This window comes from Homalodisca vitripennis, chromosome 8 (genome assembly GCF_021130785.1).
Source record: "Homalodisca vitripennis isolate AUS2020 chromosome 8, UT_GWSS_2.1, whole genome shotgun sequence".
Lineage (NCBI taxonomy): Eukaryota > Metazoa > Arthropoda > Insecta > Hemiptera > Cicadellidae > Homalodisca > Homalodisca vitripennis.
This window is the reverse complement of record NC_060214.1, coordinates 38,734,377-38,751,362: the sequence shown is the minus strand read 5'-3', so window position 1 is coordinate 38,751,362 and position 16,986 is coordinate 38,734,377. Positions and strand designations below refer to the sequence as shown.

Genomic DNA, 16,986 nt, shown 5'->3' with positions numbered 1-16,986 from the left:
GTTTTGGCCTTTCCGGCAGAGTGGCGAAAAGACTCCGAGCCGTGGTTGTACAAGTTAGGAGTAGCTCCAGTTAAAAAATTTTGTTTAACTAAGTGTTTTATTTAGTTTTGCTGAGCTGTTCTCCTTCTGACATGTGCGGCTAAGTTTACGGCCCCTCACTGATGAGGTCCAAGAGATGAATTGTTTCTCCTGTCATCTCTCCATCATGCGTGGTCGCAGAGAACCTTCGCTTTTGCGCTCTGCTGAAGGAGGGCCACCATGATGGACATTTCTTCTAGTCAACACACCTGCTTCTAGTCTTCTGTGATGCCCTGCTTATATTCTTTATTTATTTGTTATTGTTATTGTTGCCATTTATATAGTTTAATATTTTGTTATTTAATTTTAAGTTAGTTTTAGATATATTTAGTTATTTTCTTGGATTTCATTAGGAGCCCGCCCTTAGCCGAAGGATACCGGGTGTGAAATTGGCATTTCTTGTTTCAAATTATGGCGTTTCTAATTTTTTTGTATGCAGGTGCACCTGACAAGGGATTGTTTGAGGTATCTACTACTGCAGGCACTTTTTATTTTTTTTTATTTATAGTATTTATACATATATATTTCTATTGACTGGATAGGCCTATGATGTTTGTCTTAGTGAATGAACCTGAGTATACTGACCACGGTGTTTCTTATTTTACCTAGTTAGTTTTGATCCGGCATCCCCGTTCGCCGCCATGGGCGCGCGCTTCCTCTGATGTTTGCTGTGGGTGTGTGCGAGCGGCGATGTAACGGTTTCAATGGTAGCAGAGCGTGGTTAGCTGCTCTCTCAGCTGTCTCTCAGTTCTGGTTTTGTTTGTTGGTGTGTAGGTTAGTGTTAGGTAGGGGGAGGTTAGGGTACACAACTTTTTTTTATTAGGAGCTCGCCCTAGCACAGGATACCGGGTGGAATTGGTTTAGTGTCTTGCTTCCTGCAGACTTACCCTTTGCAGGGAGCAAAGGGACTCTAAATTGCTTAACCGCGCTAAATTTATCTAACTGTACTCTACTTCTCCCCTATCAATGTGTTGTTTTGTTATATTTATTGCTTCTGTGTTTGTAGGTTGTGCTTAGTGTATATTTGCAGGGTATCCTTCTATTGGGTAGCAGGTGTGTTGAGTTCTTCACTTGGACCTCGTCAGTGTAAGCCTTTTGTGAGTTGAGTCCACTTAGGTTACTAAGTAATTGTTGCGTACGCTTTGTTGTTTATTGTTGTATTTATTTGTCTTAATTGTTTGGTATGGCGTTTTCCCTGGTGCCTGAACATCTACGCAAGCCCGAGTTGGTTTTTTTGAGGTCCTGGCGAGGAGGACAGAAGCCCGAGGGAGATGTGAGGGCATTAAGAGCTCAATTACGGGCTTGTATAGCGTTGGACCGCAGCTGGAATGCAGAGTTCCAAATTAACACAGAATTTGAGTTTTGTAAAACCCGAATGGAGGAATTGGAAGACGATATTAATTTTTGAGTCACTTCCCATGTCCGGGTCAGCAAAGGCTAGATTGGCATTCTCAGCTTTTACATTGGCGTGACAGAATAGTTTTTACTTATGTCAGCTCCTAGTTTAGACTCTGATATTAAAAGTTGGGCTTTTTCGGCCAGTAATAAATTAAAAACAAGCCTTAGATGGTTTGAGTGAGGTGCGCTCGGTGAAAGAGAAGGGGGGTACTATTTACCGCTGTCACTCCAACGGAGGTTCCCACTACCATTACTTTTGCTAACCATCCCACCGGCTCTTTCTTTCGAGCCTCCCAGAGTTACTATGTCTCCGATGGGTAGTGGGCCCTCCTTGAAGCGGCTGGTGAGGCATCGTCTATAGTTGTGCCTTCCTTTTCTAGCTTTGGCAAACTGCCTCATCCTTTGGGGAGTGTTTTTACAACACTTCCCCAGAGTTGATGGACTTGACACTAATTTTACTTATCCATTTCCTTCTGGAAGTTTTTAAGCTAAGAGAATTTCCTGGTATGACAGATGCCATGCTTATGCAGATTTTTAGCGCAGTTTTCCTTAAGGCCGCTTTTTGATCGCCTTCTAGACTGCCTTAAGAGAGGGTGCCACCTTTGACCAGTTCCACGCCGAGATCTTGGAGTTCTTTGTACCTGCTCGGGTTAGGGAGCGCTTGCGGGTGGAACGCGTTTACCGTCCTCAGGCACCAGACGAGACGTTGAGCCATTTTGTCGGGGAGATACGGGATGTAGCCCGGGTGTTGCGCTTGAGCTTGAGCGAAACGGAGTTGGTGAGCCTTATTTTGGAGGGCATTAAACCTGAAGAACGCTCCCGTTTGATTTTTTGTAGCCGACCCCGCATCTTTTGCGGATTTGGACCGCCTCTCCATCATCTCTAGAGGGGTTCAGGATGCGGATGATCAAAGGGAGGCCATGTCGAGGCATCTTCCTCACTTGCCTCCGGGGCCGGTCCATGCTCCGGTGCAGTCTGAGCCAGCAGCTGCTCCTTCCCGTAGGCAGCCTCCTACCTGTTATGGCTGCAAGCAAGTGGGGACATATTAGACCGTTTTGTCCACTTAATAAAAAAAACTAGTAAGCTTGCGGACGAGTAAGCCCGACTCGTGCCGTAAAGGGTAATTTTGAGGGCAAATATGTACCTAATTTTGATGGTAAAAGGGTAGCTGGTTTAATACAGAACAGAAAGAAAACAGAAAGAAATAGACTTGGGGACAGTTATCATCGTTGGCCGAGAGGGAGGTTGCTGCTCTGGCTGCGCAGGGAGTAAGGGCTGCCCGCTCAACCTGCCCACAACTGGATGTGCTTGTGGGGAATGCGGTGCAGAAGGCCCTGGTTGATTCTGGGTCAGCACGCAGCCTGATTTATTTGTCGTTTTTTGAAGATCTAAAATCCTCTGGGCTAATACGGCAGGTTGATCCTAGTTCACTTATCTGCTGGACTGCTTCACGCACACCTTTACCTATTATCTGTAGTGCCCAGATTCACATCAAAATTAATTATTTCTCTTGGGATTGGAGCTTTTTGGTGGCTAAGGACCTGACTTTTCCTTACATCTTGGGAGCAGATTTTATCGGAAAAACTGGCATGATTTTGGATTTGGCCTCCAGTCATGTTTTCTTTGCTTTCGCCAGGCGGGTGCTCGTTCCCTTTTCAGATGTCGAGTCTCGTGGGACTGCTGCCTTAGAGATGGAAGATAAGAGCTTGACTCCTCCTGACCAACTAGGACATCTTACGCCGAAAGAGGCTGAGGACATAAGGCAGATTTGTTCCAGTTTTCCTGAAGTCCTAACTGACAAACTGGGCACGACCAATCTCTTGGAATACGAGATTCGTCTTACAGACACCCGTCCTGTACGTTCCCATCCATATAAGCTTGCTCCGCTCAAGATGGAAATTCTGAGAAATATGATTGATGATTTACTTAAGAGTGGGGTAATCGAGCCGTCTTGCTCAAATTTTTCCAGTCCAGCGTTTCTAGTGCCGAAACCTAATAGGAAGTCCAGATTGGTCCTGGATTATCGAAAGCTCAATGCTCAGATAGAAATTGACTCCGTGCCTCTCCCCGATTTGCATTCTGCTTTCGACTGGTTTGGTAAGGCCAAAGTATTTCTCCATTTTTGATCTTAATCAGGCATACCATCAGATTCCTCTAAAAACACGAGTCTCGACCTCTCACTGCCTTTTGTGTGCCTTGGAATTTGTACCAGTTCACCCGAGAGTGCCAATGGGCTTGGCTGTGGGGGCCCAAACACTCACCAGACTCCTGGATTCTATCTTTCATGATGTCAAATTTAAGTTCGTGTTCAACTATCTGGATGACCTGCTTGTGTACAGTGAGAGTTATGAGGAGCACTTGACTCATCTAGAGGAAGTTCTAATTAGGCTGCGAGGAGTCTGGCCTTACCGTCAATCCTGAAAAAGGTGAGTTTTGCTCAGCCTGAAATATCGTTTCTGGGTCATCTTGTCTCTTCTCGAGGTGTTTGTATTGATCCAGAGAGAACCCAGGCAATCAGGGAGTTTCCTCCTCCTAAGGATGCCAAGGGGATTGCCCGTTTTGTGGGAATGATAAATTTTTATCGTCGTTTCATCCCCAATGTTGCTGAAGTGGCGGTCCCTCTGAACTCTCTTAGGAAAAAGGGTGCCAAGTTTGAGTGGGGTGAAGCGCAACAGACTGCTTTTGAGCAGCTGAAAGAGGCAGTGTGATGCAGCCTCCAGTCTTGGCTATGCCTGATTTCATTCGTAAGTTCGTCTTGCAAAAACTGATGCTTCCTCCTTAGCCGTTGCTGCTGTTTTATCGCAGGAAGTAGATGGTATCCGGCAGCCCATAGCTTATGCTTCACGCACGTTAACCCCTTGTGAGAAGAAGAGTTGTTCTGTTTATGAGCTGGAATGTTTGGCTGTCGTGTTTGGAATTTAACAAGTTCAGGCGTTACCTAGAACATAAAGAATTTTTGTTGGAAACCGACAACCAGGCACTTTCTTGGCTCCTTGCCCACCCCCGTCAGCTCGGGAAGATTGGTCGCTGGGTAGTCCAAATTTCTGCCCTTAAGTTCACAGTGCAAGCACGTGTGCGAGGCACCCAAAATATCATAGCGGACACTCTGTCACGCATGTATCACTTTCCCAACGACCACCAGAATTTATCAGAGCCGCCATGGTTGTGGCGTGCTCCTAGACTTTCCTCTGGCATTTTCGGACATTGTTCCACACCAACTTAAGGATCCCGAGCTGACTACTATCATCAATGAGCTTAAAAACGGAGGAGCCCACCCTCCTTATTTTCTGTACCGAGGTGCTCTATGCTGCCGTGACAAGCAGCGGAGAAAAACCTAAGTTAGTGCTGCCAAGCTTTCTTGTACCGATGGTCTTTCAGTATTTTCATTCTTCTCCTGTGGGCGGACATCTAGGAATTCATAAGACCAACGAGAAGATTAGGGATCAGTTCATCTGGAAAGGTATGGACCGGGATATTGCAGCTCGAGTACGTTCTTGTGAACTGTGCTCGCTAAGCAAACCCGCTCAAAATACCAAGTTTGGGTCTTTTGTCATCTGAGGTGGCGGAAAAACCTTTGGAGAAGGTTTTCATTGACTATGTTGGGCCTCTCCCGCGTAGCAAGTCCGGAAATAAATTCCTACTTGTTTGTGTGGATGCCTTCTCCAAGTTCGTTTGGTTGTTCCCATTGCGGAGTGCTACCGCGCAGCTCACGGTGCAAGCACTTCGTAACCATTTTTTTCAACACTTTGGAATCCCCGCCACCTTAGTTTCCGATAATGGTTCACAGTTTGTCTCCAATATCTTTAAAAGAATGTGCTTTGGGCACGGAATCCGCCATGTGACTACTTCCCCTTTCTATCCTCAGCCTTCTCACGCCGAACGGTTTAATCGCAATCTTCGATCTGCTCTCATTGCCTTTCATGCGGAAAATCAGACCCAACCTGGGATCAACAACTACCTTGGATCCAATTTGCCTTTAATACGGCCCAGCATGAAAGTCACAAGGCGGGTACCTTTCGAGTTATTATTTGGCTTTCCGCCAAACAACCCTTTGGCGAACCTTTGGAAAATTAGCGATCTTCTGCACCTCCTGGTACTCCGATGTGAAAGCCACTTGGGAGGCAGCCAGGCGGAATCTCATTCGGGCTAGGGAGTTAGTAAGGAGGAAGTACAACCGAGGTCGTATTGCCAATCCCTTCCAGGTGGGGGATCTAGTTTACTGCAAGGCTCACCCAGTCAGTTCGGCTGTGGATAAAAGAGCTGCTAAACTTTGCTACAGGTGGACTGGTCCCCACCGCATCTTGAAGTTTCTGGACTCCGGTGACTGCCCGACTGGGAGATCCTCAGTCCGAGAAGATTTTCAGGAAGGCGCACATATCCATCTGAAGGCCTTGCCGGAGTTCATCCGTGATTTCTCTTTAGTCTGTGCGGGAGGGTTTTAGGTCCAGAGGCCCTGTTCACTTCTGCTCCTTCTTCCTGATCAAGGTTCCTGTTTTCTTCCTTTGGTACCCGCGCTACTCTTGGAGGGATTTCTTGCCTCCAACTGGATTTTCTTGGTTTTCCCTTCTGCTGACTTTCAGGGGTTTCCGGTTTATAATTCTTTAACCATTGGGGGGAGAGGCATTTCGTTCGGTTCTTCTTTTTGAAGAAATTAACAGAGGGGAGTTTCCTCCTTTTGGGGGGGGGAGTCTGAGCCGGTTCAATACCTATATCTCCCCGGCTCATTGTGTGTTTTATATAGTGTATGTGTGTGTGGTTTATTGGCTGCAGAGACCACTGACCATTTGAAGGCGTTTGGCCTTTCCGGCAGAGTGGCGAAAAGACTCCGAGCCGTGGTGTACAAGTTAGGAGTAGCTCCAGTTAAAAATTTTGTTTAACTAAGTGTTTTATTTAGTTTTGCTGAGCTGTTCTCCTTCTGACATGTGCGGCTAAGTTTACGGCCCCTCACTGATGAGGTCCAAGAGATGAATTGTTTCCTCCTGTCATCTCTCCATCATGCGTGGTCGCAGAGAACCTTCGCTTTTGCGCTCTGCTGAAGGAGGGCCCACCATGATGGACATTTCTTCTAGTCAACACCCTGCTTCTAGTCTTCTGTGATGCCCTGCTTATATTCTTTATTTTATTTGTTATTGTTATTGTTGCCATTTATATAGTTTATATTTTGTTATTTAATTTTAAGTTAGTTTTAGATATATTTAGTTATTTCTTGGATTTCATTAGGAGCCCGCCCTTAGCCGAAGGATACCGGGTGAAATTGGCATTTCTTGTTTCAAATTATGGCGTTTCTAATTTTTGTATGCAGGTGCACCTGACAAGGATTGTTTGAGGTATCTACTACTGCAGGCACTTTTTATTTTTTTTATTTATAGTATTTATACATATATATTTCTATTGACTGGATAGGCCTATGTTTGTCTTAGTGAATGAACCTGAGTATACTGACCACGGTGTTCTTATTTTACCTAGTTAGTTTTGATTCCGGCATCCCGTTTTCGCCGCCATGGGCGCGCGCTTCCCTGATGTTTGCTGTGGGTGTGCGAGCGGCGATGTAACGGTTTCACAACTTTACTCAAGTTTTTTTCAAGCAGGAATGACACACCCATTTGCTACCACCTAGAAATTAAACTGTTCTTGCATTCATCAACGTAATAATTATGACCATTGGGGTAAATTTCAACAAAAATTTAGTATTTATTATTAAGTATTAAGTATTTATAATTAAGTACCAGTACTAAATTCTTTTTTAATCAACTGAATTTTTAGACCTAAATTAAACAATATATAAATTAATAAGTTTATTATCTAACTTAGTTACGTTGAAATGCATTAAAATGTTCAAGTAACATTTTTGAACCATTAAAATATTTCTATTGCGTAAAATAAAGCCATTTCAATTAAATTAAAAATTGTATCTTTCTTAGTTAAATGCTCATATAAAGCTTTCAGTGTAGCTTCCGACAGTTTTATTTATTTTTATCTGAAATAAATAAATAATAAATCCTTTTAAGTCAAAAAAGAAACATATATACACATTCGAATATTTATTTTTGCCTAAGAAGTCTCACCTCCACAAAAAAAAACACAAAAAACATTTGAACGGTTGAGGTTAATTTTTTATATGTGATAATATTTACTCAAATAGTTTTAAAATGGATGATCCATTGAGGGACATCTCAATATAAATACTTTGTTGAAATTAAATGAAAAACCATCAAAGACTAATTTTTCCAAAGTGCATATTATTTGACCAAACATTAACTTTAATTGGACACTATGTTGGATGTAGCCAATTAAGGACCTCTAATGAATTTTTATGCTGATAGTCCTAAGCTTTGATACTATTAAATATCTTTTAATTACTCCCATAAACCTTAATTTGTGGTTACGGACGAGGAAAAGTTTTGTTGGACGCGTTATTTGTTGCTTAGGAAGTTATAATAGATCATCGTCATGTAATTTTTTTATTTCACTCTCCACCACGTGTGATGAAGAGAGGGATAACTTTGAAGTCTTTCTAAAATATCCTCAGATGATGTGTTTACGTACTGCAAGCATAAAACTTTTACTATTTCAAAATTTGAGTAGATGGATAAGATTATGTAATACCTCTTAAATATGCATAGGCAGTTCTACAAATATATTACTTCATATATTACATGGATGAGTTATGTTGCTTGTAAATTTTCAGATCTATAAACCTTACTTAAAGTAATGTAAGTCTCGTCTAATAAGGCTGTAATTTATATAAGCAAATACGTTATGTTTCTTGTCGTGTTTTGTTCTTCAAGAACCCTTATTTTTAGTTGTAACTCCCACACTACGAGAGAGGGCAACTAAAAAAGCAATATCAAGTCATCTGATTAAATCTCAAAGTTTGGTTCAAAACCAAAAATATTGCTCTACAGAATTTCGAGACCATATTATATCAAATCTTTGAAGATTATTCCTAAAAAGGAATCAGGGTTTTTCATAATTCAAGGATTTATGAAAGATATTTATAGTGAACTGCAGTTTTGTTTATATCTGAAGGGCATAAGAATATAATTTATGACTACGAGGTTTGGAATGCACTTTGCTAATTATTTGGTACTATAAAGTTAGCAAATAATTACTATGTTGTACTTGAAGTAACAAAGTAATTAACCTCTTAAATGCCCTTCCTTATATGTACTACTATATTTTTTGCATAAATGTACATGCATGAGTTATTTATGTAAAATTTAAGTTTTCATCAGTTTTCATACTTTTATATTTTTATTAAATAAATAAGTGTGACATTATTCTGTCAGATTTAATTCTGTACAATGTGTTTATAAGGTGAAGAGGGAGTAAGGAGTAGTTAATCCACTCTTCGAATTACGGTACTCTTTTTGTATTACTTTTGTTAATTCAATAACTATTCATAATTTTTTTAATTCTTGAGGCCATTTTCTTCTAATGAAAGCATATTTATATGCTCATAACTAAAGAAAATAAGTACGTATATCCAATAAGAAGAGAGGATCTTCTATGAAATTATTCTTTTGTGTACAAAATATTGTCTGTCGTTATTAAAATTCACAGTATATAGTGATACAATTCAGTGTAGAGTGTATTAAAGGACAATCGCAATTCAAGTGTTGGCCTTTGTCGTTGTTTATACCTATCCACCACGGTGTACATGAAGTGACGTAAATATACGACTATAAAAGTTCACACAATCTTTAATTGGCAAACACTTTAATAATCACTTAACATTTAAATTCTGAATATTTTTTAGTCGGACTTACTAAGGTCTCTGCGTTACAAAGTTGTCTGTAGTAATTTTGCAATGTCTCAGTTCGGATTTAACGGAAGGTAAAATACAAAATGTAGTTAAAGCCAACAAGCAAACTGCTTCAATATTGTATTTATAGTTATTGAAAATACTCTGTGAAAGCTAATATTTATAGATAATCTATTAATGATTAACGAGCTTTTCGAGTATAAGAGATCTGACAACTTTCTAGTGCCCTTAGTTCAAAATACTAAAAATAGGAGAAAATCAGGAATATAATAAATACAATTTTACTGAGTGATTGTATAGGTTGGTAGCAATGTATTAGAGAAGTTGACATCTAATTTCCCAGCTAAACATGTTGACCTAAATGTGAACAGATGTAAGTAGAAAAGTAAGAGATCTCCTCTTAGATGTCCACAGAGTTTAAACCGTTTACTTAAACTCATTTCACAAGTTCACTTTAAACTCATTTTGAATTCAAGTTGAAGAACCTACCGGTGAATAATTTCCCTAGATTTGTAGCTAAGTGGATTAGATTCTTTTTATACAATCCTGTGGAATTTGTAACGTTTTGAATGAAATTGGCTAATTGATCGTCTGAGAAAAAGATGTGGAGATGACAATTTATTTTCATACTTACGTGGAATTAAGATCTTGTATAATGTGATGTGGAGAATTATACTGGGAACGATGGCGTATAAATTAATTGCAACCTCAGTTTTTAGGTATAATTTTGATGCTAGTTTTGTGACTTAGATATATATCAAATAGTAATTAAGTTTTTTTTAATTTGCATCACTTGAAAGAGAAAACACGTAAAGGATTGGAACTGTTGATTCAGATAGACGCCATCAGTTGTTAGGTTATAAATATTGTAAAACCTTCTCCTATAAATTTCATTATAAATTATGTAATATTAATCTGATTCTTGTTGCTTTTACTGAAATGCGCATGTTCAGTTAAAAAGCTTTTCAGAAACAAATATATTTATTTACTTAATTTCGTTTAATTTTAACTTTAGTCTTTTAATGAAACAATGACATTTACTTAAAATTGCTTAATGTTTGTCTATCTGTAAATACAACATAGGCATATAAATACTCTTATTGCTAACTTTGATAAATGCAATGCCCTTATAAATAAAATACCTATTTACTTTATTCATCCCAGAGCTTCAGAGTGAAAAATAAGTTTGGGGAAACAATTACATAAAAATTATAACATTTGTAAAAATTCTATGTAGATTAAATTTAACCAATTAAAGTTTTTGAAGTAGAATTGATACGAGGTTAAAGAAATTGAAATTAAGTTATAATATTAACAAAAAAAAATAAGAACCTTTTATTTCTGGAGAGCAGGGAAAATGTCTTTCGAGTGTGTTATAGCCGTGCATTCGTGTTCGATGCTAGGCTTGAGTGCTTAGTATTATAGTTTATGGAACACTTGTTGCTATGACCCATAAATTTGTAATTATTGAGAGGAATAAGCGATACATGTACGAGTATATTACTTCATCACATTATCATGAGTAATAAGTGTATGATGCTCTTGTATTGATTATCATTTCCTCTATTTAGATATGTATTTCATTTTAAGCTAGTGTAATAAAACATTTTAAATTAATAAATAAGGAACTGGCAGAAGTTAGCGAAGTAACCTGAAGTCAGGCAGACGGAATTACGAGTAAAGATAAGAATATGCTTTTTACGGTACTTTTATGAAATATAATTAAAGGAATTAGGTATTTTAAACATAAAAATGTTATATTGGAAAGAAAATAGTGTTATGTTCTAAAGTCATATTTTTTGTAATTGTACTTATTTAAGTCGTAATTCCCAGAAAATGTGTCATCCTCCTGAGCCATAATTCATTTACTAGTGGTAAAGTGTAATATTTCTTATTTTTAGCAGTTTGACCGTGTGGTTACGTTTTTACGTGTGGTTACAAAATTACTGTAATTGCCTGTAATTACTCGTAGTGTAATTAAGGCTCTTCTTTACTTTTCCTGTCGTTATGGAAATTATTGAGTGAGTGTTAGAGAAGCCTTGGCTGATGAAATTTCACTTCTCTGTGAGTCTCTTCATGCGTTATGTCCAGAACTAATCAAGTTAATCACTTAAAATTTTCCACAACAATTCATAGGAACGATCGAGTTGGTTTATATCCGTCTATGTGATTTATCTAAGCATTAGTGAAATGTATAACTCATGGGATTATCTCGATATCTAATTGAACTATACCCTTGAAATTTGGTTCAAATGTAATTTCGTAATAAGAAGCATCGAGTTCTACTAGAGTATCTTCTAGAATATCTACTAACCTGCCTTTTATAGATATTCGTCATCTTACCAGGTCGAAATCAAAGTGGCGTAACTTTGAAGCGTCAGTGCCTTCAAACAATGGGGATCTGATGAAACGGCAGTCCGTAGCATGGTTACAGTTACCTTTTGGTACTGTTCGGTGGTATTTGGGTCATGGCAGCTTTTCGGATAATATGGCTCACCTATCAGAATTTCTTGGAGATAACGCTTCTGTCCTGGAAAATTAATGAATCCTGTTACGTGACTCCCCTGCGTACTCCTACCGTGTCTAAAAGCTGTTACTCTGAAATGTAATAAAAACCAAACCAAAAAATAAAAATACCGTCCTAATTATATCCAAATCGATGGTCCATAAGTTGTGTATTAAAGATCACTGTAATTTCTGAGTGGATGGTGACATCAAAATAAATATGGCTACACTAGGCTGAGCGTAATGCCTCTTGATTACCTTGGACTCCGTTGAACAAAAGTTGAGTATTTCCCAACAATGCAGCTTTTTTACGCTCCACTTATTGTTTTATTTAAGGTTCTATTTAGGATTTTTTGTCGTTCACTTTAAATTGCTTTCAAATTGGTGTCATCTAAACATATATCTTTTGTATCGCTTTTTATTTCTAATAAAACATTTAAATCTCAAAACTGGTTTTACACCTGTAATACGTTCACAATATATTCCAGAGTTTTGATGATTTCTAATTGCATAAATCACAGTTGTTTTTTTCTTTAACTTTATATTTACTAATTTGATCATCAATAAAATATTACGTTTAGGAGTTTGTAAGATACACAATGATTGGATCAGCTGATAATTATAACTGTCAGTGGTCAGTTTGAGCGGATGAGTGGTTATACAATTTATGTTAACCTAAAATCTAGTCGAAGTTATCATGAAAATGTTCGTTGGTCAATAAGATAGTAGTTGTGCAATATCTTAACCTAAAATCTGGCTGAAGTTATCCTGAAAATGTTCGTTGGTCAGTAAGATATTGGTTGTGCAATATCTTTACCTAAAATCTGGCTGAAGTTATCCTGAAAATGTTTTTCGTCAATAAGATAGTGGTTGTGCAATATCTTAACCTAAAATCTGGCTGAAGTTATCCTGAAAATGTTCGTTGGTCAGTAAGATATTGGTTGTGCAATATCTTTACCTAAAATCTGGCTGAAGTTATCCTGAAAATGTTTTTCGTCAATAAGATAGTGGGGTAAACGGACTGTAGGTCCACGTCATAAAACTGCCGGAAGCATTTCTTACCTACTTCTTAAGGGGTGGACAGTAGGTCCACGGTCCCGGCCTGGGACCCACTGTCCGACTCACGGGTTTCTTTTGACGAGGGGTTGATAAGGGATCGTCGTACTCACACTGCCGCACTTGAATGGATGTTTCGAGATTTAAACTCTATTTCTGCTAAATAGTTTTCAGTACACTACATAAGACAGCTGCAAAAAGAATGAAACAAAATTATATACATTAAATAAATTCAGGTTGGTTACGCCATTTCTAACTCAAGAATGTCTGTAACGATTATAGTGGTCTTTGCTTTATTGGATACGTTTTAGCTCCGACTAGGAGAACAACGATTAAAATATCGTAAGAATGCACAGAAAAATCAGGTAAAGAGAACAAGACATTTATATAATAGTATAAGAGCCTGTTAACTATAGTCAATTTTTTCTGTGTAAACATTGTTTATAGTAGCACAATCATAAATTACCTTACATTTAGTTGTGAAAGCATAGAGTAAGCTTGATAATAACAACACTTCTTATTTCAAACTTTTTTGCGACCACTGTTGAGCACAAGTAAGACGAATATTTAGATAAAAAAAGTTTTATTAATAGTCTACTTTAACTGTACACTTTAGTAAATATTGAGTATGCATGATGAGTACTGTATGCAGACATCAATGGAATGTATTGTATAACTTTTATATAGTTATAAAACGCATAGTTTATTTGACTTTTGACAGAAGTAGGCTTCTCAGAAGTTTGTATGTAGTCTACCTTGTTCGAGAAAACAAAGCAATATTAACTAGGGCTTTTTTATTAACTAAACACCAAATTTTAAAACTTTTAACGGTTAACGGTTTATTTTAAAGGGGAATAAAACTAATAGGGTTTAAGAATAAATTTAAGAATTTGGAGCGTTTGAATTCCTTATACCTGCTAGTAATTAAACATGTTATCTCCTGTTGTTCCGGGATCACTATTTGAAATAACGTAAAATTTTTTCGCAGCGGGATTATAGCGATGAATAGCAATTGGAAGTTTGAATGAAACTAGACAAATTTTTTAGCCGTTCATCGAATTTATGTTTGAGTAATATTTACAACGTATCGCTAGCTGCATAAGGTCACTATTGTGTAAGTTAGTATGTCTGTGTAGGTAGATGTTTTGTTTACTGTTTGGATTATATGCCAAGAGCTACTATTTAAGGTAATAAACTATTTTTTCTTCGTATCTATTTAACTTAATTTGGTAAAACTTTAAAAATGATATACTAGATATGAACTAAATGGTTATTTTAACTATTAACAATGTTAATAAAACAATAAACCATCCATTTCAATTAACGTGTACTACGAGTAACGTGTCTACTGGTATATACAGTATTATACAAACAATGGTCCAATATAAGGAATAACTAATACAAACTTAATGTAGATGTTTATGATTCATTAGGACAATGTCAAATTAATCAGATAGTAATATAATGCTATATGGAATTCGTTAAGATATAATCCCTATTAGTAATCCACTTCATATGTGATAGCTTGAGTAAACTGTTGTTAATATTTACTGCTTTAGCAGTACGCTGTGCGAAGCATCACTGACCAGAATAAAGAATAAGTGCAGGTAGAAAAACGAATGAACGGCCAGGTCAGTTTTGAAAAGTAGGACAGTTAGTCCACAGGTGTCGGCGTGGACTAACTGTCCTACCCTGCAGAAAAGTGACGTCAGCCACCCTCGTCAAACTAGGCGTGGACCTACAGTCCTACAATCAGATAGTGGTTGTACAATATCTTAACCTAAAATCTAGCTGACGTTATCCTGAAAATGTTTATGTTTTACTGATTTGTACCCATTGTTTTCGTTTTTAGATCTATAAATAATTTGCAGATAACTTAGGCAGACTTCCCAGTTTATCTTTCTATCATGAACTCCTACTAGGTAGGAACTTTAATCGTATTTAACTATTTATAATCTTAGTAATCGCGCAATACGATACATGAGGAACATGAACCTCGTATTATTTAATAATAATGTTTGTAAATGAATATTGAAAATGGGGTAACGTGTAAAATGATGAAGACCCATTCACCGAAACGTTCTAAATGCTCAAAATTTTGTTATAGTAATTGTATGTACAAGTATTCAATCGTACTAGCTCCAAAGTACTACCAAAGTTAGATCTTTGATATAAAATAAAGTATGGTGTAAACAATTAACAGTAACAAGTTTAGAATTGGAACTCTTCACTAACGAAGCTCCAAGAACAGTGGTGTTGATAATTTAATGTCTTTACCTTGGGGCTCTGCTCCCTTGATTTCCAAATCATTTGACATGAATCCTAAGTTTAAGTTGTAAGTAAATGTGTAATTGATTTGTTTACATATAATAGGACCCACCATTCCATACAATGATTGTTGGTGAGTATTACGCATGCAAAATCAATATACGAGTATACTCGAATATTTAAATTGGTTTACTTATAAATAATGTCCACTAACACTGAGCTCTGTAAATTATTTTTGATTTATTAAAGTTTATGGTGTTTAAGAACATTCACCAACCTAAAAATAATAATAATCTTAAATAATAAAAGGATTAGATAAGTACTAGAAATTGATTCTCTTTTTCTATTTTATAGCTTCTCTCTCCCTTTCTCTTGACCATATTGGATTGAAGTCTCGACTTTACCTTGACTGATTTCATCAAATCATATTACAGATTTTCTTCGAAATCGCTGTCTTTTGACAGAGTTCTTGAAAGACGGTATTTCACCTTCCCTAGTGCATGCAGCCTGTGTGTGTGTGTGTGTTTACAGTGCATTATTATTCTATTTTATCTTTTGAGAAGACGCTAAGAATTTGCACATAGTACTAAGGACCTTTGAACTCCTTCCAGAGTTACAGGATATTCTCTATGAGTAAGGTAGTGGGAGTAGAGAATGCCTCCTGTTGAGGTCCATGAGGAAGGATTTTGGGCATTAATATCAGTAATGTTTCCTTAGAAGACAAGGAAGCCAAGATTATAATGCCATAAAATGAAGGTAAAAAGCGTAATATTGTATTACGTAAGTTTTCTATTCGGTTACAAATTTTATTAAGGACCTAGAGAAAGAGGAAAATTATTTTTTAACTAATCTACAGTAATAATTTACATTATTTTTATTATGAACCTGAATATGTTTTATTTACAATAATAAATCAATAGAATCGAGAAAGTCAACTATTATCACAAGAAATTCTTTGCTTATCACAAATTTACAATTTAAAGTGCAGTAAAATATGTTCTATAGAGTATACATATATAATAAACGATATGTAATATCCTAACTATAATACCGTAATTGTTCGGCTAGATCATATTAAACACTGCAAGGTTCTTTATTCTCATTTATGTGGAATTTCGTTTATAGTATGTTAAACTATGGTATAGCAATTTGTGAACATTTAATTTTATTTCAAATTATAATGTTTTGTGTATGCGTTTTAACAAATCAATACTAATCGTTAAAGTAAATGCTTCTAGGCACCATTTTACTTTAATCTGCCAAATAATTATTTTTCTCCACTTTGCAACGCCTTAGACCACCACACGAAATATTAAGTCGTAGAAATCTCTTTATAAAGTCTTTTGGATATTTTCTTCTTTGAATGTAGTGATTACTACACAGAATTCAGATGGAGATCTGTACAGTTTTGAAACTGTTAGTATACATTAATTATTCACCTAAAAATCTTGAACGTTCCCATTATAAGTTCTGCAGTACCTGGTACCAAATAACGCGGGTGACAGGAAGTGCGCTGTTGCCTGATATTGACCAAGCAATGGGGGCTAATATAGGGAGTCGCTCGTCATTCTGCACTACAAGGCAACACTGTACGTTCAGTAATGTCTAATTTAGGCGTCTAGCGCTCTCCTCCCCCCCCCCTTTAACCGCTAGTGAGAGGACACCTTTTCCAATCGTCGTAAAAGTGTTTATATTGATTGCGTTATGAATTAAAAAATTTGTAATACAATTGACTAAGCAATTTTTATATTATTTGTTTTATTACGTTCTAAGTAAAAAAATGCTGCTTTGAAATTTAATTTAATGATAGAGATTTCATAATTACAAAACCTATAAACATTACATATATAGTTTACTGCCCTTGACCAAATAAAATAAAAACTATATGATTTCGCATAAATTATAAAATAATTTTT

General features: G+C 37.1%; 1 protein-coding gene across 1 annotated transcript in view; it reads left to right on the top strand.

Moving 5' to 3' along the window:
- LOC124367569 (nitric oxide synthase, salivary gland-like) overlaps positions 1-16,986 on the top strand; it is a 301,691-nt gene that overhangs the window by 96,410 nt on the left and 188,295 nt on the right.